Source organism: Charadrius vociferus, unplaced genomic scaffold (genome assembly GCF_000708025.1).
Source record: "Charadrius vociferus isolate BGI_N301 unplaced genomic scaffold, ASM70802v2 scaffold885, whole genome shotgun sequence".
NCBI classification, from domain to species: domain Eukaryota; kingdom Metazoa; phylum Chordata; class Aves; order Charadriiformes; family Charadriidae; genus Charadrius; species Charadrius vociferus.
This window is the reverse complement of record NW_009648594.1, coordinates 194,871-220,581: the sequence shown is the minus strand read 5'-3', so window position 1 is coordinate 220,581 and position 25,711 is coordinate 194,871. Positions and strand designations below refer to the sequence as shown.

At 40.5% G+C, this 25,711-nt stretch overlaps 1 protein-coding gene across 1 annotated transcript in view; it reads right to left on the bottom strand.

Annotated features, from left to right (window-relative positions):
- Positions 1-25,711, bottom strand: part of SLCO5A1 (solute carrier organic anion transporter family, member 5A1) — a gene marked incomplete at its 5' end in the record, with an annotated part of 79,847 nt that overhangs the window by 53,353 nt on the left and 783 nt on the right. The window lies entirely within an intron of this gene.

Genomic DNA, 25,711 nt, shown 5'->3' with positions numbered 1-25,711 from the left:
CAGTGCTCCACACAAAACAATAAATAGAGCAACAAAACTACTCCAGTAGCCTCCCTTGATCTTTGTGTAGAATATTTGTCACTATTTTCACAAGCAGATTCCACAGATGTGGGAGACAAATTTTTAGAGAAGCATAACTAAAGCATAATTTTACATGCCTACCATGCAAACTAAAACAAATGGTCCAGCTTACCACTCCACTAAAAAATGCTGAAAGTTAAATTAAGTATAAATATGTCCAGTGACTTGCCAAAGCCAGATGAAAAGCATTACATTTTTTTTTACTTTTCTCTCACAGATTTATTACTAAGATATTATTTGTATCAAAACAGATATCACTCCCTGGCTTAAACAGCTAAGCTGCTTTATGCTTTGTATTCTCCATTTGTGGTCATATTCTAAAACATTACAATCATTTTCACAGGATCCAATTCTAACATCATGAAAAAACAGGAAAATAAGCCCAAACAAACCAAGCTAAAACAGGCTGCCTATCCCAAAGTGTACCTCTCATACACACAATCACTGCAGTGCTGCTCCCAGTCACTTGCTATGCTCTGGAGCCACAGTGACTACAATTCATCTTAAATCAAAATTTCACAGGTCTCGACGCTTTTCTTTAGGTGACACTATCAACAGGTGTGTGCGTCCAATCCAAAATGTGAAAACATTAAAAATGTTTTCATTTTGAAAACAAAGAAAGGCTTGCACTTATACCATGTTATTTCAGCTTTAGAGATACTGGACTTAAGAAAAGATGGTCCCAAGAAAAACTACTCCAGTGTTTAAAATGAAGCCTTTATTTCTTTATTCCTAAAACCTGAAAACTGTGGAAGTAGAAACCCAAGGGGCAACTGGAGACTGTCCCATTCTTCAAAGACAACTGTTTCATTTGGAAACACAAATATTACTTCTTTTTTTTCTTCAAAATCTCTTTTCTCTCTTTATAGTCACCTATAAATAAACAGTTGCTTGTAATATTACCAAGCATGACTTGCGGTTAGCAAGTAAATATGAAAAAGACACATCTGCTGTAAGAGTTCAGTGAAAACAGTTGCAATTTCTGAGTGCAGTTTCTGTATTAGTGTGGTTAACTGAACTTAGGCACCATGCACGAGGAAATTCTTAGATCGGATAATTAAGCAAATCAGTCTTTATCAGTTCTTAAACCAATTTGAAGGCAAGAACCTTCCGGTGACGGTATTCCAAAAGCACATACAGCTATCTCTAACTTTAAGCATATGGAAAGTCCCCACTAATGTGAATGGTTCGTGTGACCAAAGACAAGCTTGTCCATACTTGCATGATCAGAACCTAAACTGAAAACAAAGATGCTCTGACATTCTTTCCATGGACTAAGAGGCACTGGTCCCCTCAAGAAATGTTTTGTAAAAACAGAAGTGTCAGCAACTACTTAAATGCATGACTACAACAGCAATGAAAACTGCCTTTCTTAAACCTCCGAGGTGCTTTTCCACACGTAGGGAAATTTGATTTGGAAATGCACTGTTATGGAAATTTAGCTCTCAGACAGATGCACACACTACTTGTGCCAAACACATTGAGAATGTCCAAAGATGCACTGAAAGGCAAAACTTTGCTCTTGGCTGTTATTTTCTGGAAATCAGTTCTCACAAAAACCCTCCACATTACCTTCAAACTTTTCAAGTCTCTGTCAGTATGTTGCATTTTAAACATAAGACAACTTAACATATCCCAAGAAGGTCACTAGCTGTGAGTTCCCAAGCCCGGACTTTTCAAAAGAACACATTTCTTAAAGACGCTTTCTTTTGTGGATACCTTCAACTAACGGAAATAGGCAGAGACATTGATTCATCATGTAAACACCTACTGAGTGACTCCTCAGTCCCTTCTGAATTCTTGATCTGTCACCATCCCAAAGTTACCTTCAATGAAACGTCATAAATGTAATGTTCAAGTCCATACAGAAAATTATCTACTGTATATAACCACTAACCTAAATCCTAAGCAAACTACCACTCCAAATTATTTTAAAAGTCTTTAACAGCCCATATCCAATTAATAACTATTTAGATAATTTCATTGCCTTATTTCACATTCATTCAAACACTGAAAGCTAGATCCACAGTAGTGAATTCATCACTCACACTAGTAGGATCCCAAAAGTTAGTGGGGCTACTCTCACGAGGCAGGCAGGATTTGGCACTTCTGCCCTATTACTCGGTGATGTTCCTAGTGAGAGGACACTGAAGCTGTTGGTTGTCTTTAAGAGATCCTGGAGCAGCCTCTTGTCTCATACTCATTCTTTCCGTTAAGTCATGTCAAATGGGAATATCTCATCTCTGCCTTTTAATTGCTTAACTTTGTTTTTTTAATGGTTTGGCAGTTGAAGCCGCACACACACACATTTAATTTTCTTTGGGGACTATCCTCAGGCACATGCTTACGGACTCTGTTTATCTCAACTTTTTAAAACTAATTTTCATTTCTTTAGTATTGCTTCTAACTAAACCGGAGTGAGGCTGGGTTGTTCGTTTGTATCTCATCCCCTTTCCTTTAGGTTATCATAACTGGAAAAAATCAAGCAGTGAAAGCTGAAATTTGGTCTGCAAGCAGATCTCACCAGGTAGACCATGAGCAATCAAATGAAAGAAAGAGACTGAAGTGTATTTAAATCCTGTGAATTTAAAATTGCAGTGAGAAAGCCCAGGTCCATAGCTGCAAGACCAGCAGAACCCAGCCCAGAAGAGTACTTCAGAGTGTTTGTATCTGTCCTAGTTTTACACCATGTTCAGGCAGTGTAAGAGCATAAGCAGGAATATGTCATTCAAGTCCTCTCATTTCTTTTTTCTGGGAGAATGTTCCTCTTGGAGGAAAAGCAGGAGAAGAGCCTGGTGAAATTTTTCAGGCACAGGACCAGATTTTAGAGTAGGCCATCGCATACCATGGGAAGAACGAGGAGTAAGTACCAGTTCCTCAGCAAAATCTATGTACATTAAATACCTTCTGTCTATGGATCTGGGCTTTACTGGTTGTTGTGCACAAACCGAGTAATGGTACACATAAATATCTGATTTTCAGGGGAAGGTTTGACACACATTTTGCATGCTTCATCATTATCCAAAACTAGACTCTTTGTGCCTAGGAAATAAACTGTGAGGAAGAAACGGAGATATACCAGATATCTACTGAAAGGGAAGGTTAGGTGCCGATAGTCAAAGAATTTCTATGTATATTCACTTTTCCTTTATCCCACCAGAAAGACAACAGAACAAAGAAGTAAAGGGGGAAATTATTTCAATCGTGTTCTCTCAGAATTAATTTCCTTTCAAAAATTGGTTTCTGCCTAGGAGGCACAGGTTAATTATTGAAAATGTTGGTGATCGTTTTTCCCTTGACTACCTCTCACTAATAGATTGCAAAGAAGGGCAAGCCAAATAGCATTTCTTCTTGTTTTCTTTGTAAATTGCACTTACATTTTCATCTTTCAACTGAAACAACAGGAATTACAGTTCATTACTCCTATCTGACTGAAAATCTGCCTGTAAGCAAAAGCACATTATTCCAGTAATTTGCAGATGACCCTGTTAGTTTTATTAACATTTATTGTGTTGCTAAAGAAGTTATTTTTCTATATTCAAAAAGGCTGAAAGCTGCAATAGCCTCAATAAAAAAAAAAAAATAACAATTGGCAAAGTGAAATGCAAAGCCATATAGCCATATTTGAAACCACATTGAAAATATTATTACGGGTCAAAGAGTCTGAAAAACATTTCCATCCATGTGTAACAGTTATAAACAGTGGAGGCTATTTATTTGGACAACAACACTGTTTTATGAAAACCTCCAGAGTATCAAAAATTTGCTCTTTATTCTCTTATGAACAAATACTGCTTGGGCATTTTCACGAAATTGGAATTATGCATAATTGTTTCTGGAAAAAATCTTGAGCTCCGCGTTCTGAGTAGGGGGTCTCTCCTTCTCTGTCTCTCGATAGAGGGATCATAAGATAGACATGAGAGTTCCTTCAACTCCACGTTCTGCTTGAAGACAGCAGAGTTTTTTGCTGCAGCACCAAAATGAATTACTTCACCGTTCAAGCACCGTCCCCTTATCAACAACGGATGATGAAAACTACAGGCTTCCTCTATCTTCCCCACTACTGCCCACAACAAAAAAGCTTTGGGTTTTGATGCAAAATCTTCTTAATGGCTCTAATTACAACTTCTAATAAAATTAGGGCAGAAGAAGTAAAACCACCCAGAAGGAAACGGTGCTTAGCCAGATCTTCAAGAGCCAAGTCTTAGATCTTAGATCAATATAATCGAAATAACTGGTCTTGCAGGGAACCCAGGCCATGACAAGCCTGACCATGGACCACACGGCCTTAGTATCAGCAAAGCAAAAGAAACTTCTGTCTATCCGTGTGACAACACCAAATACCAGGGCCACCGTGACCTTCCAGGCCCTGACTTGGATTCACTGAACTAAAAGTCTCCCGGGATTTAATACCTTGAATTAAAGAAGAAATAACCCTGATTTAGGGATAGCATTATCGTCACCCTTGTGTAGACATCTCAGCCTATGGAGAAATCCCAGCAAGACATGCCCCTGTACCTCCTTCCTTCCCCATACTTAAGGAGCTAATGGGTGCCCCATTGAGAAACAACTTACTCCCAAAAGACCCTGGCACTCTTGACACAGTCCCATGAAACAGGACACAGAAGCACAGAGATGCTGCTGTTGATCCCTGAAAAGACCCTGCTAAACCCAATAGATCGAGGGATGTGAATTTTCAGGGATATACAAGAAATTTAGAGGGAAAAAAAAAACAGAGAACTCAGAGAGCCACAGAGAAAAGAGGGGAATACAGTTTTCTAAGAAACCAAAAGGAAGGAAACTCATTCATATTTTTGCTTCCAATGGGAAACCACCACAGACACCATTTGTTAGTAACAATCTGATTCTATAAATACATATGATTGCTTAGACAGTTTGAGTTAGGGTCCTGAAAGAAACGAATGAGCGTCTCACAGGGAAAGGTAGATATTGATGTGCAAAGTCAATAATCAAATAAAAATTATGAAAATATTTTGGTTTGACATTATTAAGCAATGTGTTTTACACAGTTTGGTTTTGCTTTGTCTATGTGTCAAGTGAAAATAACTAGAGCTTTTTAAATGCTAACCTGTATTCCTACATAAAGGCCAAAATACGGCAATGTAAGTTAAATATTTCAACCTTATAAAAAAAAATCATTTTTTCCACATGAAAAATAGTATTGAATCAATATATCCCAAAAATCAAGATTTAATTGAATCATAATTTGCCAGAGGAAAACTATAAGAACATCTTTATCAGCACTACTAAATGGCATAGTTTAAACACTAACTGTAACATTGAAAAAGTAATTACTCTTACAAAAGGTTCTCCTTAATGGTAATATAATAATTACATTTGTCTTCCTTTTTAAGCTACAAATTGTCACTGTGATTTAGGGCTCAATTTGCAGCTCATTCCTGTTCACAGTAAGATATGTTAATAAAATATAGAAGCATTACTAACTTGCAGTGTTAGCATTTCCAAGAGAAAATTATTTATATTACAGGGATCCTTCCAAACTATTTCAAAACACCATACATGGTTGATTTACAAAAACTGAAAAATTTAAAATCAGCTTTCACTAATTAGGTAATTTAATTATTCAGCTGACATGTTTTGGGGAAAATTGGCCAATATCCTTTTATTTAGTCTGCATTTATTTTAAATAAAGACTGTTCATTCTGTTTCTTTCTGCCTTCTGTGAGTAGAATTAGACATGACAGCTTTGTTTCTCAACTACTTAGATTAGCAGATTATTAAGCATACTCTTATTCTCCAATAGTAAAAGATGCTTTCACATTTAGCCAACAGATATGAAAAACGTGGTAGCTGGAGGCTACGTACAAATGACTTTCAGCCAACTTTAGGCACGCTCTCCTAGAAGTAACTTTTTTAACAGGATAATTAACTATATTATATTCCTAGGGATGTGGCAGACTCTGTAACTGTGAATAGTTCATTTTAAGCTAAATGCTTTTATATAAATAGAGCTTTGCATAGGGATAACGCTGTAATGAAACCTGGCTCAACACAGATGTCAGAGTAAATGAACATAACAGTCCTTTCTGGCCCAATAAAGCATGAAATTATCCCACAAATTCTCTTTTCTTCTCTTACAAAGTGGATCTTGAAGAAACAGTCATCATCCTTTGCAAAGAAGGATGCCAAGAGACAAGAAACCTCTTCACCTTTCTTTCCTGGCTATGCTGCCTCAAGATCTCTCCGAAGTCCTTACCCAGGGAAGGGAAGGACCAGAGATGGCCCCGTGCACTTCACATATTTCACCAGTGTACGAGTTCAGCATTTAGCAGAGGTAGCCCCAGAACGGCTGGGCTCGGTAGAGGCCACGGCAGCCAGGGAACCTCCAGGCTGTCCTGAGCCACCCTGGGGCATCCCTCTCTGCTGGGCTGGCTCTGAGAGCACCAAAGAGCAAGAACGTCCCAGAAAAACAGGAGCTAGTACTGATGTCTCACCACATAGAAACTGCTTAACCAGGAGTAGGAAATCAGGTATTAAGTAGCAATTAAAATAAAACATATTTCATTACTTGGATTTTGCTTACTCAAGCAATTCAGTAACTTTTTTTTTTTTTTTTTTTAGTATCTTTGCCATTTGCATCCCTTCTCATAAGGAACATGGGTTTGGTTATTTACATTAGGAAGATTCAGTTGGAAGATTACACTTACATCAACAATCTGCAAACTATCACAGCTTTCAATCAGTTTACCACAAGCAAGTTATTTGTTGAAACTTTAGGCTTATGTTTGCAAAGAAAATTACATCTGAGCCCTAAATCCCAGTGAAATTCATTGAAAGTTAGATCCCTCGGCTTCCTAAGGCTCCTTGGGAAATCTTAACCTCAGTTATTAAATTATTCTGACAGAGAGAGAGAGAGATTGACAGGGAAGTCCTCAAAGAATGATACTGGAGTTGCTTGGAAAAACCATGATTGCAAGTGTTACCAGTGGTCTTTGCCGCTGTCAGAGCTTTTCCAAGCCTAATGAAAATCAATCTGGCATCTTTCCACTCTATGGGAGTTTTTTTACAACATGTGACAGAAGAGAAATGTCTTGACACAGTGCTGGACCCTTAACTGCATTTTCAGATTCATACTGATAAATTTGCCAAGAAAACAAGCGTAAGCAGGCAGCTCACAGGCAGAGAAAAAGAGTAAAAACGTTAATCACTAAAAACCATAAACATCTAGTACTCTTTCAAAGAGCAAATATAAAGCATGCAATACATTTCTGTATTGCATGTTTTACTTAACTGCAATTGTAATGCATTGTACTGATAACTTGAACAAACTCTATTATCATGAGATTAATTTATGATGGTATAGAGTTTCAATACAGAACTCATAAATATTTATTAAACACATAGACTTGAAGATGCGGTGCAAGCCTTAGTATTATGTCCTATAAAACAGGTAAAGTTATAATGTGAAAGTTAAGATAATCAAATGTGAGAACACTAGTGATAAAACTCTTAAATTTTCAGTCACTGTTTAAATCACACTTGCTTCTAATAAACTCCATAAATAAAATTACAATCTACAATAAAACATTTGCCTTCAGAACAAAATTCTCTCTGGTTATCACATTTCCTTGAACTAAAAATGTTATGTAAATTATTTACAAGTTAATATAACATGCTTAGGTCTATATTTTTATATCATTCACAGACAATTATTTGACACATTCCTATCATTCATCTAAATTGCACATCTATAACAAATTTTTAAAAAAAACAAGATTACAAGTGTACTTCTGCCATCAATGCCAACAGTACACTCAGACCATACATGGCTCAGACAGAACAGAACAAGTTAAAAAAGGGTCTTTGCAGAACTTCCGAGAAACGCAGACCTTCATCTGTTGTAACCTCTTACATGGGTAAGAAGTTCTTCAGCTGTTTTATAAAGTATTATCACTCATAACACTCATACACAGAATACAGGAATCAAACATCGCACAGTAAATTCAACTTTGAGATATCTCTCCTCAACCAAGCAACTCACCCCTTGCATCACTGAGGTCACCGTATGTTATACTGCAGTGACACATCCTTGTCTAGAGGGCGATTCCAACCCCCAAAACTGCATAAACCCTTGTCAAACACGTCATGGCTGCTCCATCTGTGCTCCCAAACAGCACAGCTACTACTACTTTGCTCACCACTTTTTAAGTGCTTTGCGGAGATTTTCTGAGCTGGAGCCGTACTTACAGAACGAAGGCTCCTGCTGGATCAAGCGCAGTTAAATCGCCATCTGCTAACTCATGTAATAAACCACTCAGGCAAATGTTTCTTTCAAACACTAAAACTGTTGGGAAAAACTTAGCAACTAAAAGATCAAAACACTGCAGTGACAACACCAGCAGAGATATGGCTGCAGGATCAGACACTTGTTCTTAGCAAATATAGCTGAACAACCAAACTAAAATGTTATTTTTAAGTTTCACATGTGAAACAATGTGTAAAAAACTCTAACAGCATGCATCTCCTTTTCCAGAGGAGGAACAAATCAGAGGTACCACCCCAGGCTCTTACTTTCGGGATATTTAGCACATGGCTGATGGCCACTGCCTTCCCTAGCCATTTTTATGAATCCATCCCTTCATTTCAGCTGTACCTTTATAAGTGTCCAGAAAGAAAATCTTTTATTTAACAGAGTATTTTTGGTTTTAGTTTTCATATAATCACAAAAAATATCTGATGTTTCAATCATAGAAGAACTGGCTCAGGAGATGAAATAAAAAATAACCTATTTTCATAGGCCTAGAAAAGAAAACAAAAGTAAAAATCTTAAATCACACTACGTTCTCCTTTACATTGATGTGATACAGGAAAAAAAAAATCAACAGAACTCAATGAAATGTCTTCAGATTGTCACAGGAATAAACAAAATAAGAAAACAGCTTTCTCTCCCTATTGCCCAGTTTCAGGAATATCCTGAAGACTCTCAGGTGGAAAACAGGAGCGCTGATTTGGGGCACAACTGTTTACCACCTAGTTACTCAGTAAGCTCACCTGAGTCATACATTTTATGTGCCGTCTTTACAGTTGATACTTTATTCCACTCAAAAGTAAAATAGAAGGCTTTCACTTCTGTAGAGTTTTTGTTCTAGAAAACAAACATTTGCAACAATTCTAAAATATTGTAGTTATTACTATTGGATGGTCTGTTTAATTTCCTCTCCAAAGACCTCCACAAGTATGGTGTCACTGCACCCAGAGGTCCTCCTGCCTGTCACCCATACCATGGTTCTCCTGTGCCTCAGACTGTAGCTGTCATCATGTAATTAATACAACTTCAAATATCTGCATTGGGAAAGATGTAAAGGAAGGCCAAACCATCGAGTTTTAATCTTAAAGAATGGAAGCTATTCCCCTTCCTGCATTTCAAATAAACAAAATAAAATAAAATAAAATAGCAAAGCCAAGCAAAAAGCACGGGCATAAATGTTCACATCTAGCTCTGTGACACCCAAGATACTGATCTCTGCAGAGAGAGACCCATCAACTTTGTTTATGAGAGGAAAGAGAAAAGTCAGGCTTGCAAATGAGTCCTATCCCACTGGCAGGGTTCAACAGAGGTTGCCTTTGGCAGAGGGGTCTGTGGTGTCCTGCCTTGTGCCTTCACACAACTTTACCAGCTAACACTTCTGCAGGACCACCTGCTTCCACTTAGTGCCATTTCTAAAAAATATAATACATTACTGTATTTTCTCCATCTTCCTATTTTATTAATTTTTAAATGAAAATTATTTGACCTTCCATTGCAAGAATAATATATTTGAAATAAAAAGAAATACCTTATCAGGCTGTAACATCCACCTCCCTGCATGCTACTCAGTGAAAGGGCAGCACTTAATCTCAAAGGTTATTCTACACCACTTTATTTATTTTTTTTTTAGATCAGATTCATCATCGCAGTATCCTAAAGCAGATTACAGTATGGATACTTCAGCATGAATTTAATTTCTCCTGGTTTTGAGAAACAAAAATGAAATGTTTGAGATAAGGGAGAACAAGGTGAGTTTGGCAGCATCCTGGGGAGATGTCTGCATGTCTGTGCGAGACACTGGGAGAAAAACTCTTACTGCAGAGGAAAGAAAGAGAGCATGTCTATTACAGGGGGTGATAAATCCCTATCATCTTTTTTACATTTATAATTTTATCATTTATTTTCAATATCCAATATTGCATAAAACCAGTTAGGTTTCATATTTGGCTGCTATTCTACACAAGCACCACATTAATGAATAATGTATTACTATTAATTACAATATTACCTTGAAAATTTGTATTTACAACTGTGCAAGAAGCGTATCAATGGGTAATGTACTGTCACTTACAGTGTGGGTGCTTCAAACATTCACAATAATAGAAGTGAAAAAACCTGCAGAGAAGATACTCCACTGAAAGATGTGCAACGAGGAAGACATCATTCCAAATATAAGAGTAAAGAAAAATCCCCTCTTCCAAAATACTAAAAATACACGAGCTATTCAGCTAAACACCCCTCATTTCAAGAAAATCTATGACTCAGGGAGTGAAAGTTTCAGGCAGGTGTTAAAAATTCAGACGTTTGCTGCAGCTGCCTCTCTTCAGGCCTCCAGAAAAGCGATGGCAGGCGGCCTGCGTTTCAGCCACCCTGCGTGGTTTCACCCCTGTGTCTGCAGGCTGCTGCCCTGGGGTGCTCTGGAGAGCCACATACTCCCCGGGTGTCCCAGCTGTCCCCCTCCCACCCACTCCCTGGGTGTCCTGGCTGTCCCCCTCCTTCCCACGAGGGCCGGCAGCCACTGGCAAACTACAGGAGGGAGCGGATCTGGGCTGAATCTGGCCCTGCCAGTGGAGGTGAGGGAGTTTTCTGCCAGAGCAGCGGCAGGAGGTCTGACCCCCCCCCTCATCACAAAATCCTCGAACCCAGCGCCAGGGAAGCGGCAGCAGCACACACCCGTGGCCAAAGGAGAGGAGCGGTGCAGTAGAAGACCTCCCTCCAGGCAGCACCCCATGATGACATGAAAACACATCTGCTGGCTTACCAAAACTAAGGGACAGCCTTCAGGGAAAAGGGCCTCCAGATCCAATTCAAGTTAAAACTAACCCTTATTTTTTGCATTATATCAACAGCATATCAATGCTATTAAGGGTATCCAGAAGCCTGTAATTCAGAATTCAACTCCTTATGTTCATTTACCAGACCTGTAAGCTATTACCACGGTACTAACAACATTCAGCTGGGGAGTCCCAGATGACTAAGGAAACCAAGTGCCATACACTTCAAAATCCATCAAAATAGCTAAATCCAAATGTTTCTGTTCAGCTTTTTTCTTGAGACATAAATAATCATTAAACATTGTGACTCTAACCCAGTACTTTTGATTTATTCCATGGAGGAAGTATACCCTACCTTGATATGCAACTCTTAGACCATAGAGTAATGTGCAGTAAGAATACTTTAATCACACAATACTTGCAAAATCTGAATATATGTAGAAACATACTATCAGTGCAGTATATTAAATGCAATTTGATACGGAAGTTTGCTCCCAAAATGGAACGATAAAGGTGTTTGTACAGATAACCATCGGTAGAAGAGGTGAGGTAGGGTTACCGAAACACAGGCAATCTCTAAACAAAACTGAAAAGTCTGTAGATGGCCCCTTACAGTTATCCAAATTGTCTGATTACAAGTACAACTCCAACTGGATTATATTAGTGCTCCTGCACAAACAGTAAATCATCACAGAGACCGTCCTTTTATTAATGCGCCCTGCTGAAACCCATCAGGGAAACATTTACAAAATGTCAAAACAGGTAAACCTGAAGCCACAGAACTGGTATTCTCAGAGGGAGCAAATGGAAAAATTCATACTCTCCAGCCTCCTGGACTCTAAATATGTCTTGAATGATGCACTGGATGAAAACAGGAGGGAGAGGAGGTACACTGACAGTGGTCTTCAAACAGGGACATTACATGTACTTTCCACCCTAGAATGAAGGGAAGTTGAATAGTAAGAACTGGAAACAAAACAGCAAAAATGCATCTCAAAATATCGAGCTATGCAAATAAATATTCACTGATGGCTAAACATTTTTCTATCAAAAGTGCTTATGCCATCAAACTCAGATTAATGAAAATGAAACCTGTGCTTAAACTGTTTTCACAATGGAAAAGAAACTCTGTTTTATTTTTCCCTAATTGGTTTGGTGACTTGAGAAATGTTTAATAAACAACAGGCATTTTCATTATTTCAGATTACTTAAATAAATTTGGTACAAAAATCCCAAGAGGACTTGTTATCTGATTAAAAATGAAAAAGCATTACAGATTGGACCCCACTCCCATTCAGTATCAGGTGTACCTCATTATCTTCAGGGGGAATATGAACGTGCCTACAGTTAGTTGTGATTTATTAACTTTTCTGCCAAGCTTTTCTGCATCTAATGTTCATTAGAGGCCAGACTTGAGAACCACAAAACCAAGGCAGCAGTAACCTATCATGACTCTGGCCTCCATAAGCACAAAAGCATTAGTATTAATTAAACGCCTCCAGACCTTCCTTTCTGCTCTGACTGCGCTTGCTGGAGAGCTAATTGCTTCTCTCCTCCAGCACGCGCTTATCATGCCTGCCCTGCTGCATAGCAGCCAACTTCATGTTTTCTAAATGGGATGAACAGCCTGCAGATAGTAACTCTGATTGCTTCAGATCTTTTCAGGGTGCCTCGTAAGACAGTTGAAACGTTTTATGCAGGCTAAGTGATCTTACGTTTTTTCTTCAGCTGAATTTTTCATGTCAGGAAATGAGCTGAATTATAAAACTCAAAATCTCAGTGGCCTTTTTAAAGCTAGTGCATCAATTAGAAAGATGAATAGAAAGGTCGTGATTGCAGCTGACATTACGATTGCGAAACATTAACATTTCCAGCTGAAGAGACAACTTAGTTAATATAAAAATTAAGAAGTACTAAGGAATCTAGGAGATATAAATGACAAATATGTTTATGAAAAAAACAGCTCTGAACTGATGGCACTGACTTGTGCTCTATTATTACTTGCTTCACAATCCCCCGTAAGAGGATTACTGTCTATTTTGGCACTGTGTATAACAAGAGTATACAGCACATCACCAAGGGGTTGTACGAAAAGGCTGCCTCGTATCATCACACCCACACATATATTCTTCAAGTCAAATCTCCCACATTAGAAAACCACCAGCTGTCAGTTCCCCGAGCTCCACACCATTTTGTTACTCAAGAAAATGGGGAAAAGCAAAAAAAGTCAACAAGTCTTTTGCTTTTAATTTAACAGGAATGCAATACAGCCTAAATTACGGGCAGAATTGTTGTATTATTTTTCAGTCCTCTGCATACAAAAATAACCACTCTGCTCCTCACACTCCGTATCCTGATTCAAAAGAAAAGCAGCAGATAACAATCCTAAGAGCATCCAGGGACTCTGTGACACAGTCACAAGGGTTACGCTACAGTCTCTTTTAATGCTATGCTACTAATTCTTCTAATGTCTCCGGACAGGCCACGCAAACTGGGATTAATCCAGCACTGGAAGAGTTGCTTAGCCCAGCAGTTGTACTTTGGAGAAACCTTAATGCTTAGACCAGAAAATAACTGATCTGAGCATCTTGTTAAACTAGACAAGGGAAACTCGCTACGTTCCTAATACACTACACCAGTTTCTTCCTGTCAGGCACAATTCAAACAAAAAGCAGCTGGCTCATAGTGTAGGATGCCTTTCTGCTAATATAAACCTCATGCCTATGAAAGTCTTCTACTGTGACCATTCAGCAGCCCTCTCACTGTCTGTACCCGTTACATCTTTTTCTCCTACAGGAAACTGGTCTACCCTGACCCAACAGTTAGCAAAAGATCTCAATATGCCAACTTGGGCAAACAATGAGATGTCATTTCTCACATATCCTGAAACTGTGACATATGATAGATCCCTTCTTCAGCCTTTGTAATACTCAAGATATGCATAAATATACAGTACAACTCTACGAACTAAAACATGGGGGCTTCCTGAAAGCATTACACTGCATGAGACCCATGGTAAGCTTTTCGTTTTGTAGGATTTAAATTTGGAGTGTGGGGATGCAGGGGAGGATGAAGAGGGGAATAAGGATGAAGGGAAGTTAAGTACAGATCTATCCAGTCATAAACAACTCATTTTTACCGTATCAGAACAGTTAAAATATTACTACTTCCCCAAAGGAGTAATAGCTGCTCTAACGACATCAGTGTAGGAACACCTAAAATTATATTACTTCATATATTCCTCTATTTTTCTCTGGTAAATTGAATCTCTTATTCTTACTGCAGGCTGAGAAGGCATATATGTATGCAAGGCTTCCAACTCACCAGATTTAAAAGCTTTTTTCAGCTCCTTTCCCATTAGCTGGTCTGGCAAATACTAGTCAATCAGTTTTACTTCATTTCTCATAGAAGGCTGATCTTCTTTTAATTATCACAAATGCATGGGTACAGTAGCCTTAGCAACTCTTTTTATTTTGCCTTTCAAGGTGAAATGCCTCCCTGCTTGCTGTCTGTGCTCTACTTGCTCCTGAGTGTTTAAAGCTGGAGCTTATTGAGTTTATGGGTTATGAGTGTTCAAAGCTGGAGCTCCAGCTCATAACCCATAAACTCAATAAGCACAAAATATGTCCGAATCAAACCAAAAATCAATTGCTAGCAAATATCAAGTAAGGCAAGAAGCAAAAGATAATGAAGAAAGGTCACAGCATAGGCTCAGGTGCACAGGTACTCCTAAATGCACAGAGTACTCTTTCAGAAGTGCTCATCTTCCTTCTCCCAGAGCTTTTGGAGAAGCCATGGGAGTAAACATATGGATATCGTTGCTGACTTTGCTTCTTTAGCCAAAGGAATTCACACTGGCCGGTTATATCTTTGTCATTATGATCACTGTACCAATAAAATATTCAGTCACTCAGGCCAATGAATATACAGAGCTTCCACAAAAGAAGAGAGTGCAATTGCTACTTAGGAACTATAATTTAGAGTACAGCTCTTCCTTCAAGCATCAATTCAGTCCTTAGCTCTGCCTTTGAAAAATTATTTACAGTACAGCACTACATTACAGTGATGCAGTGCTGAGTTAGAGCCTTTTACTCTCCTTGTATAAGGGGACCTCCAGGTGTGGTAACAAACTAACATCTACTTGTTTCAGACAACCCCAAAAATCCACTTCCTCAGTCATGCTATTAGCAGATGAAACATAGTTTTCTGAAATTCCTCTCTTAGGAAATTATATAACTTACCAGATAAATGTCTGAATTTGTGTGCATCAGCACTACCAGATTGCAGACTCAAAAGCTCATGTGTTACCTGTATTCCTCCATGACTATAAAATTTCCCTAGGGATTCCCTCACTATTTCTGTCACTAGACAGCTGTCTTAAATCAAGTTGATATAAATTGCTCATCATTTTTACAGAAATTATGGACTCTAAGATTATGTAGTGGTCTTCTGTGAATTTTTTACTTTTTGAAATGAGAGGGTTATTACTAAATCTATTTGCACTCCAGAAGGTTACACTCTCTATTAAACCCCTTCTTCCCTCACAGGGATGAAGTAGCAAACCGAAACATAAATTCAGATTAAAAATCACAAAGTGGCAAACTATTTTGTTATTATATTTTAAACTCCAGCTACTGAAATGGCAGCGATCGATGAAGAGCATGAAGAGGAACATCGAGCAAAAGTGGGAAATGCTGAGCTTGGGGGGCAACAAAAGTGTAAGCAGAAGCAAAGCTTCTCTGTTTTCTCCATCTCCAAAACTGCCCGGCCTTGCCAGGGGCTTTCCTGGACTCCACAGACACTTAGAGCAGCACCTTCAGCCTTTCCCATGGACTCCATCTGGAACTGGCCCCAGGAGGTGCCCCCTGGCCCAGAGCCCCTTCTGGCTCTGCGCCCCACTGCCTCAGCCCACACCAAAGCGGCGCTGCCAGTCCTACACCGCTGGCACTAAACCTCCCCTTTTCCTTCAACTTTTCTGTTTTTTCTTCAACTGAAAAAACCCACCTAACCAGCATCATCAGGGGATTCTGCACATGAATTCCACGTGGGTTTGACCTGCGAGCCTATGGGCTCATTTCTTTGGGACCTTTGGTGGAAAAGGTAGTGTTTTCTGTTGTCTTACGCATAGCAAAATCTACTGAGTCGACAGCTCAGCTGAATACAGCAATTTCTCTTTAAGTACAGGGAAAGGTTAACACACAGTAACACCAGATAATACCTTACAGAGTATTTCCTTTAGATATTTTTAGACACAAATGAGGCTTGCTCAACACGTTTTGTATGAGTAATTACAGGTTAGCAGCAACCACAGCATGCTCACTACTATTTCACTATCTACTGTGGTTTATCTACAAAAACGCATCTCTTAAAATGACTTCTGGGGAGGTTAGGTATTTAGTTTTTAATCTAACCAGGGACTATAAAAAGCAGAACCAGACTAAGGTGTCATTGGGAGCACTTGACTTCAGGAGCCCACGAGCACCTTTGAGTGCCTACAGGACACGTGAAGTCAACAAGGTTCACCTACAGTGAACAAATCTATGACAAAGACTGGGGTAAACTACAACTCAACCGTGGAACAGCAAATGCCATTCCATGGCTAGCAAAGCACCTATGAGAAGATATACTCATCTTACTAAATTCAAACAACGGAAGAGCTGGTAGCTGTTTTCAGAGCAGCACTGGATTTTAAGAAAATCAATGCTGAGACACTCTTGAAGCTTTCATTCTCAACCTATAAGCACCAAAGGTAAAAGGCGCAGAGGGTAACAGTCAGATTGAGGTCCTACTGCGCATGGTGCAAGCCAAAGAAAGTGTTAATATCAATATATGCAAGGAAAAGAATGGGAGCAACCAAAACATAGCCCAGCAAGCTAATGAAAAGAATGCAAGCTGCTTAAAAAGAACCTGTACTGAAAATGGAATAGAAAATCAAAGAGGAACAGCACAGGAGCATATGATTAGTGAACACAAAGTACTGTCTTGCAAGTATTTCACATGATACAGTTCATGTTTATTTTCTTTGAATAATTTTTGTATCTGCTTGTTCAAATTACAGGTAAAAATATACATTTTTTTCCGACTGCATCTCCTCCAAACTTACCATGAAATGTAATTCATACCAGTGTACAATGTTTTTCACTGGTGTAATTTGTCTTTGCTGCCAAGGAAGCTGTTTACCTACATGAGAATTAATACTTTGAGATTAGACTATCAGGCCTAATGGAAGCATAAAATGCACTCAAGTTTCTGTGTTTGCACTTCCCCATTTCTAAGGTAAAAACAAATTCCCTGTGGCAGAAAAGAAGGGAAGAGGAAAGACCCGGGTTTGTTAGCTCTCCCATTAACACCATGCAGTGTGTCTGAATTTCTGGCCTTGTGACAGCACAACAGATGCCCAAACTCCCAACTGTGCAGTGGCAAAGCGGGACACAGACCATACTTCTGTGTGCTGCTGGATGCTGACTATATTCTTTCCCATCACGGAAAATGTCCTCTTTTTTTCTGGGCACTTGGAAGGAGTTGGGGTACGGATCTGGCTGACACAAGTGAAATGCTGTATGCACACTGCAGAGTTGTCTGCTGTCACAACTTTGCTAGCTCCAGCCCATGAGGCCAGATAGTCCAACTGAGCCGTGGTAAAAGCACCACAGTGCTTGAATAAAAGCATGGACACCAGGACTCAGAAGTTCATAGAATCATATAATGGTTTGAGCTGGAAGTGACCTTAAAAGTCATCTAGTTCCAACCCTCCTGCTATGGGCAAGGACACCTCGTGGTAGGAAAGTAGGAAATATGCAGGAAGACATGAGAAACAGTAAGTGGAGCTTGAGAGAGTGGCACTCGGAGGAATTCATTGGCACCTGAAGACTGTTGTTTTAATTCATAGAATGGTTTAGGTTGAAAAGGATCTTGAAGATCATCGAGTTCCAACCCCCTGCCATGGGCAGGGACACCTCCCACTAGACCAGGTTGCCCAGGGCCACGTCCAGCCTGGCCTGAAAAACTTCCAGGGATGGGACCTCCACAACCTCTCTGGGAAACCTGTTCCAGTGCCTCACCACCCTTAAAGTGAAAAACTTCTTCCTAATGGTTAATATAAACCTGCCCTCTTCCAGTTTGAAGCCATTCCCCCTCATCCTATCACTACATGCCCTAGTAAAAAGTCCTTCCCCAGCTCTCCTGTAGTCCCCCTTTAGGTACTGCAAGGCGGCAATAAGATCTCCCCAGAGCCCTCTCTTCTCCAGGCTGAACAGCCCCATCTCTCTCAGCCTCTCCTCATAGCAGAGGTGCTCCAGCTCTCGGATCATCCTCGTGGCTCTCCCCTGGACACGCTCCAGCAGGTCCATGTCTTTGTTATGTTGAGGACTCCAGAGCTGGGCGCAGTACTCCAGGTGGGGTCTCACCAGAATGGAGTAGAGGTGCAAAATCACCTCGCTCGACCTGCTGGCCACGCTTCTTTTGATGCAACCCAGGATACGGTTGGCTTTCTGGGCTGCAAGCATGCATTGCCAGGACATGTTGAGCTTCTCATCAACCACAAGTTGTTTGCTCCTTGTGCAGAGCCCTCACTTCCTCAGGTTCCCCGGGGAAAACATTTCCCTCTTCCGACTCTGCCGCTTCAGCACCTTCAGTTTACAGCCCTAACGACTCCCAGCATCCCCCGTAGCTGCTGAGGGGAAGTTGCAGAGGCACCCTTGGACTTGGAGCTGAAATTTTGACAGCTCTGGCAATGGAAGACAGGCGATCAGCTTGCCCTGCCCTCAGAATCCACATGGCACCATCCCATCCATCAGCAGCACCAGAGCTAACGCTTACTTTGACCCCTACAGTCAGCAGAGGCAACAACTGCCAGAGGGAACTAGTTGAAGTATGTGCCATTTTTGCATGGTAACTTCTCAATTGTTTTCAAAAGAAATGGGAAAGGCATGTAAAAACAACAAAAAAGGAAAACTGAGTTCATGCTTCCCAAGTAACAAGGGTTTTAAAAGTGCTATCAGGGTGAAAAAGACTTAAAATAGGATTAAAAGGAGAGCATGAGACTAAAGAGTCTAATATGATTGCGTTGCTTTTCTGCTCTTTTAAAATCGATGGATGAAATCCATCCATCTGCTTTAAAAATCAGAATTTTTAGATGCTGGCCTTCAGGATGAAACAGCAGGTCGAGCCTCATTTATATAATTGCCCATGTTCCCTGTGCAGCCAAGACAGAAACCTACGTATCTTTGAATGATGGTAGAGAGAAATCTGGTCTCCTCTCTTCTGACTGCATAAGCACTTTCACAGCAATTAAGTCCTCCCAGGTGAGGCGGTCACTGAATGAAAGTTAAGGGAAAATGCAGGAAACACAAAGCACCTCTAATCCACTTGCAACAGGAGTAGTTATCCTGACCCTTTACAAAATAGTCAGGGTATCCAGCAGACAGCTAAAGTTTCCAGCCCCGGGGTAATCAGACACCAGGTCCCAAGCCTTCAGTTCCTGGGAGAAGGTACAAACAAGCAGCTACTTAAAGGCCGCTTTCACATCTAAGTTTCCAAGCTTCTCCAGGGACCGCAGCAGGTTCAGACACTTGTCTGCCCAAACCAGCCCTGCAGCAGAGCCCGCTAGTGAAAAAAGGAGCTGCTCTCCAAGAAAACACCATTCCCAAGCTCCAGCAGGGGAAAAGGGCATTGTCGGCCTCAGAAACAAAACATTAAGCATTTTGACAAATGCTAAGCAAAGAAAAGAATTGGGCCCGAGACTTCAGTGGGCTTCAGACCCCTTGATCCAACACAGTTCTTCTCCTTTAATAGAAAAGTAAAGAAACAATCAGGGAAGTATCTGCATAAGTCTCTTCTTGCTTTGCTCCTAAGAAGGGCAAAGCACATTTTGCCAGTTACTTCAAGCAATGCTTTGTCAATACAGCTGCTTGTGAACAATGACATAGCTGATGGGAAGGACACAACAGAAGAGATGCAGAAAGCATCCCTAAGGAACACAGCACTGGTAGGGCAAGTGAAGGTGTATCACTTACAACATTAAATCCCACAGGCAGAAAACTTCAGAGGAAAGGCTGCCCTCGCCTTTCATTGAACTCACTGTATGCACACACCACTTACACGGACACAGAACCCCATCTTCTCTAAATGCCTAAAGAAACTATATCTGGGACTACACTATGAAAAAAAAAATATATCAGTCCACCTATGGAGCAGGAGACTGAAGTGGAGAAGAAAAGTAAAATTTATCTTTCTATTTCCTCAGTCATAGGAAAGGGCAATAAAACTGCACAGTGCTACTTTAAAAAATTATTAGGAACTGCCTGATCAGCACTTTAACAAAAAAAAAAGATGTTACAGAAACGCCATAGAAGCACAATACTGAACCCTCTGTGTGCTAAATCATCTGTGTGGGAAAACAGCACAATGCATACGCACAAACAGACCCACAGTCACTTCACCTGCATCCCAAAACGCTCTCTGTGCCCAGCAGCGAGCACAGGCGCTCAGCCTGCAGCCAGCTCTGCCCGGCTCAGCGTGCAAAGCAACCACGTGTTTGTACAAAAAGGACTGCTGATGGGCCAAGTCTTAGTGGATAACCCAAGATGTGACTTTCACTCAGATAAACTAAAACCCTGTGTTTTGAGGAATAAGCTCAGCACGCTACTCTTTTACAAGGGAAACACAGCAAGCAATAAAAAAAATGCTGGTGAACATTGTTGCCGATTTCGGCTTCAGTGCCCTCTTGCTTCATTTTTTGATTCATAAAATCCTCCCTCCTCACAGGCACGTTGTAAAAATAAATGTACTATGTCTGCAGGGTTTACCAACTATAGGGACCAATGCTGAGAAAAACCCTGTAGGAAACTAGCCTTCTCAGATATCGGGTAGCAGGAGGCACATTCAATGTAAACCACAAGTGATCATAGACTAAATGATGACAATAAAATGAAATGCTGGTCAGACGTTTCAATGCTTCCAGACGGTCTCTCCAGTTCAGCCAGAAAGTTGATCCTGCCTTGGAAAACCTCAGTGATCTTGCAGCATCCATACAGAGGACCCAATGCCCTCAGTGCCCTGTCCTCCAGTGGCATCCATAACCCCAGAAGTGGCCAGACCAAGACAAATCAAATGCAGCAGCATGAAAATCCAGCGCTTCCCATGCCAACATCCAGGCAACAGTGCATTATGGAGACCCAACTCACCCAGCAGCTGCACTCTGCCCCAGGACACAGCAGGCAGAAGTGGTGGGTTTCTGATAGAGTATGTGAAACTACTCCTTCTGCCCTCTCCTTCCAGGTGGGAAACAGACATAGGGGTAAATTTAACTAGAAATACAGTAAATACAATCAACATACATACTTATATACAGGTTTTGTGGAAGTCTGTAAAAGACCTGAGGGGTACACAGAGCATCCAGCTGTGAAACACTGGTAAGAAGGTGATTTCCAAGTAGAGTATTGTCACAGTGAAATGGTTTACCTAATGCTAGAAACAGCAACCCACAAATGATCCTCATGAAAACAAAGCCAGAGTCCAAAACATTTTTCAAACTAGTCTAAATATTTATTCTTTTTCCAGGTTAGGAAAGGATTTTCTTCCCTGGCTCTCAAGCCATTATCTGTACAAACCCCATTTACACAGGTTTATCCAATTTTTCAGCTCTTATGTCATAAAAGCTTTATCTTTGCATTTTGTAATTACAGTTTATTCCCAAAACTATGGAGACTCTGCATGAAATTAAATGGCTTAGACCCTTTTCTCATATCACATCCTAACCAGTCTACAGCATTCTGGAAACTGAACGAAAATATTCTTAGCACAATTACTAATTCATCCACTAGTCATTTTTAGGGGTACTGAATGCTCATATATTTTCATTAATGCAATATTTCAGTAAAACCTAACATTGTCTTCCTATGCATGTATTTTCAAAGTAAATTCCTTTTTTATTATAACACCCATTTGCAAAAGAAGCAAAATATTTAAAAATTATTCAAGCACTGTAATGCCACTAATAAAACTTTCATTTACAAGTGCCACAGTTAGTTGTAAGGAACTGCTTTTAAAATTCATGATACAATCACAAGGTGAATTCACATTCAAGGCAAACTATTGGATCCCTACCAAAAAAAAAAAAAAAACAAAAGACAACCCAGAAAAAATGCACTGTGTTTAAGTGCTAGAATTTGACGAGCAGCAGAAACACCAGTTCAAACAGTACAAAATGAGACTCATGAAATCCAATTTGACTCCAACTTAAATTGCAATTAAGTCAATTAATTAACTAAAAGGGGAACCTGCACACATTGGGCAGCTGATGACAGACATGCCACACTACAGCCAAGCACAGACCAGAGGGACTTTAGAAGCAGACAAAGACAACTTAGTGATTGCCCAGTTTTTACAGAAAGTGCGCAACTTCCATTTTGGATTATCTGTGATTAAGGGAGCCAGTTCTTGTATTTCCTAGGCACCTGTTATAATAGCGACTTGTTTCCAAGCCTGATGTCATACATTTTCTCAAAGTTAGCATCAGGGCATCAAAGCACCGCCAGGTTTAAGGGGCAGGAGGACCCGGAGGTGGCACTGCCTTCACAAGGAAGAAACATCCCGCAGAAGAGTGAGCTCGCACATTGCTATGCAGGCGGCCCAAATACCCATCCCGGCTTGGCACCTTTGTCCTACTGAAAACGACATACCACCTTGTAAACTGGCGCTGTGCCACCCTGACAGATGGACTTAAGTGTAGGCAGCCAAGAGACTATGTATAAGCATCAAATATGTTTTTTGAGAGCAGGACTTCCAGCCAGGAATGTTAAAACAGCTGTCCACATTGAGCTTGCATGCCTACACTTAAGAGGATATGCTATTGCCACTCGAGCCCTGAGCTGGATTAACTTGGAAAATAAATAAAATAGCTTCCACAGCCACATAAGGTGAGTTTTTGCAGAATCGGGATTAGTGATACTCAGGGGGGCTTTACTGACCTACGATTAGTGGGCACACTCCCGGGGTTGAAGAGCCCTTCAGTTCTGCAGCTCGGTGGAACTTTTATCATGTGCACACTTGTAAACAAATGTTTCTCATCTGAACACATCTTTATATATGTACTTGCCTTTGGGAAAAAAAAAAAAACATAGAATGCAATACCAGCATGATTACAAACAAACACGTTACTGACCTTCCACTTCGTGTTAGAGGATACTTTTTTTTTAATTAACTGTCCTCACTCAGACACATGTATCTGTGTGACTGGGATCTGTTTCACTGGACTTTCTTCTCTTTTCAAAACTTCAACTCCCATGGCCCACTCCAAGACTTTTTGTTAGCTCATGCCTACATGCATACATACGTTTTACATTTTGACATCATTTGCATAGCTTGCCCCGGTAATAAAATCATACTGCCCTGAGAAACGGGCATTGAACAACACAAGATGTGCGGTGGCTGGCCGGCAAAGCCATGCCCCGGCCACCTCTATCCCATCCCCGCGCCCAGCTGGGCTGCCTGCCGCCCACAAATCCCTCTCCTCGAGGTCATGAAACATTCCAAACCACTGAGAAGCTCCAAAAAAACTTGTTTGCTCACATCAACGTTCCAAACAATGCTCTTTCTCTTTTTTGTCCACGAAACTCACATTTTACTCCTGCCCCTCAAAAAGTCATTGGCTTAAGTCTAAAGCCAGGTAAATGTTCAAACCCGAACAAGTTAAAAGTTTCCTCAGAATTTCATGCTATTTAATAAAAGATAATACCAAGATTTCCAATGGCAAGCAACATTGCTCTGAGCCCTGAGTAGCTTGAAGACTGAAAGGAGGTGACGGTACATTTTACTCGGTATTTAAACATGCTTTGTGTTCATTTTAATTCTTCTCCCTGTGGAGACAATGAGATCGCAGGCATAAATTTTTCATGTACACTGTAGCTGGGTCCCTCATCTTCACTCTTTTGAATCACTACATATGAACTTCAACTCTGCGAGGGTACTCCTAGTATAGATCAAAGCCGTCTTCGGTGCCCGCTGACAGGGTCACATACAGCCTCCCAACAGCTGCTGGTGTCTTTTACTTTTGTTAACTTTAAGGATGATCTTTGCCGCAATTAAAAATTACCTGAGTCACTTTATTACAATTTCCTGCGCTAGAAGCGCTTCAGCAGCGGGCATCATTTCTCCTGCACAGTGAGGACTTCCGACCACGGACCTTGCTTCCCCCTTCAGCAAAGACTTCCTCCTCTCGCACTGTTCATCTTTCACCCTTCAGTTCTCACCTACAGCCTTTCCATTCCCCTTTTTTCCATGTTTTTGAGGACTACATAAAATCATCTGCTTGCAAAAGTTTCAGTCCACTCTCTGCTGCTCCAAACTACAGTTACTAACCTCAGCAACAAGATGCTTTGCTTTGTCATATGGCCAATAAAGTTGTTCCCCGGTTAATCTAAATTTCCATTTAACCTTTCTCAGAGGGGAGGAAGAGAGGGACAACACTTTGTCAAATATTTCATCAGGCAGATTAGCAATGCTGTGAAAACAACTTTCATAAAAAAGAACCACAGATAATCCCTCTCCCTCCTTCCGAAAACCAACAGTGCCTCAGGGTTTCTCGTGACACCGCACACAGACTGTGCACGGCTTTAAAACAGTTCAGGGAACAGTCAAATTGCCGAAGAACAGGTCAAAAGGAATAAAAACACTGATCCGGATCACTACTTTTGCTTAATAAAGTAATTACACACACCCCCCCGAGTGTATTCCTTTCATGCATGGCTATTTTACACGGAATGATTATCTCCACAGTTATCGTATAGCCAAAGTAAATTGAACTGCAAATGGTAATGCTGAGCATCCAAAACCCTTTGGCAGCTCTCTCAGCCCCGTAAGTGCCTCTCCTTATTGGAAAAGAATTTGAAGGAGTACGTGAGGTTCATTTTTTACAGAATCACCTAAGATACTAATGCACATTCAGAGAAGTCTTCTTACACATCACACAAACTATAAGAAATGTACAGTGTTGGTTATCATGTTCAAACTCTCAAAAAGTTTAGTACTCTCTGAGAAATCCCTTTGTCCCACAATAAGAACGACTATCAGGACAACCTGTCTGTACCTGCCAAAAGCCAGGTGCCAGATCAGACTCTCATTTTGTTGCATCCCTTGAGCTCCCGTAACCGAGCTCTTAACCCTGAAGGTTTCACTTGCTGTTTTATCCACCTTTTTTTCTTAACTTTTTCTGAGTTGCCCAATGATTTATCAATGCCAACCAAAATTCATTGCTAGCTAAAGATAAATCAATGCTGGAAAAGTAAAACGAAGCATGCCAAAATCTCTCAAAGTGCTTATAAAACATTAACGATAGAGACTCTAGGTTAAAGACATGCTGACCAAAATTTAGAAATACATAGCTTCTGTATTAGCAAAAAGAAACTTGAAGGGACACGGCAAACTTCAACATCGCTGCCTGAAAAAGTCACCGGCTAACGCCAAGTGCTGAAAAGCGCCAGAGAAGCCGACCTTCTCTGCTGTCCTGTTCCCCCGTGCAGGAGCCGCTTTTACGCGCACTACCTTCGCTGCACCCCTTACCGCTCTT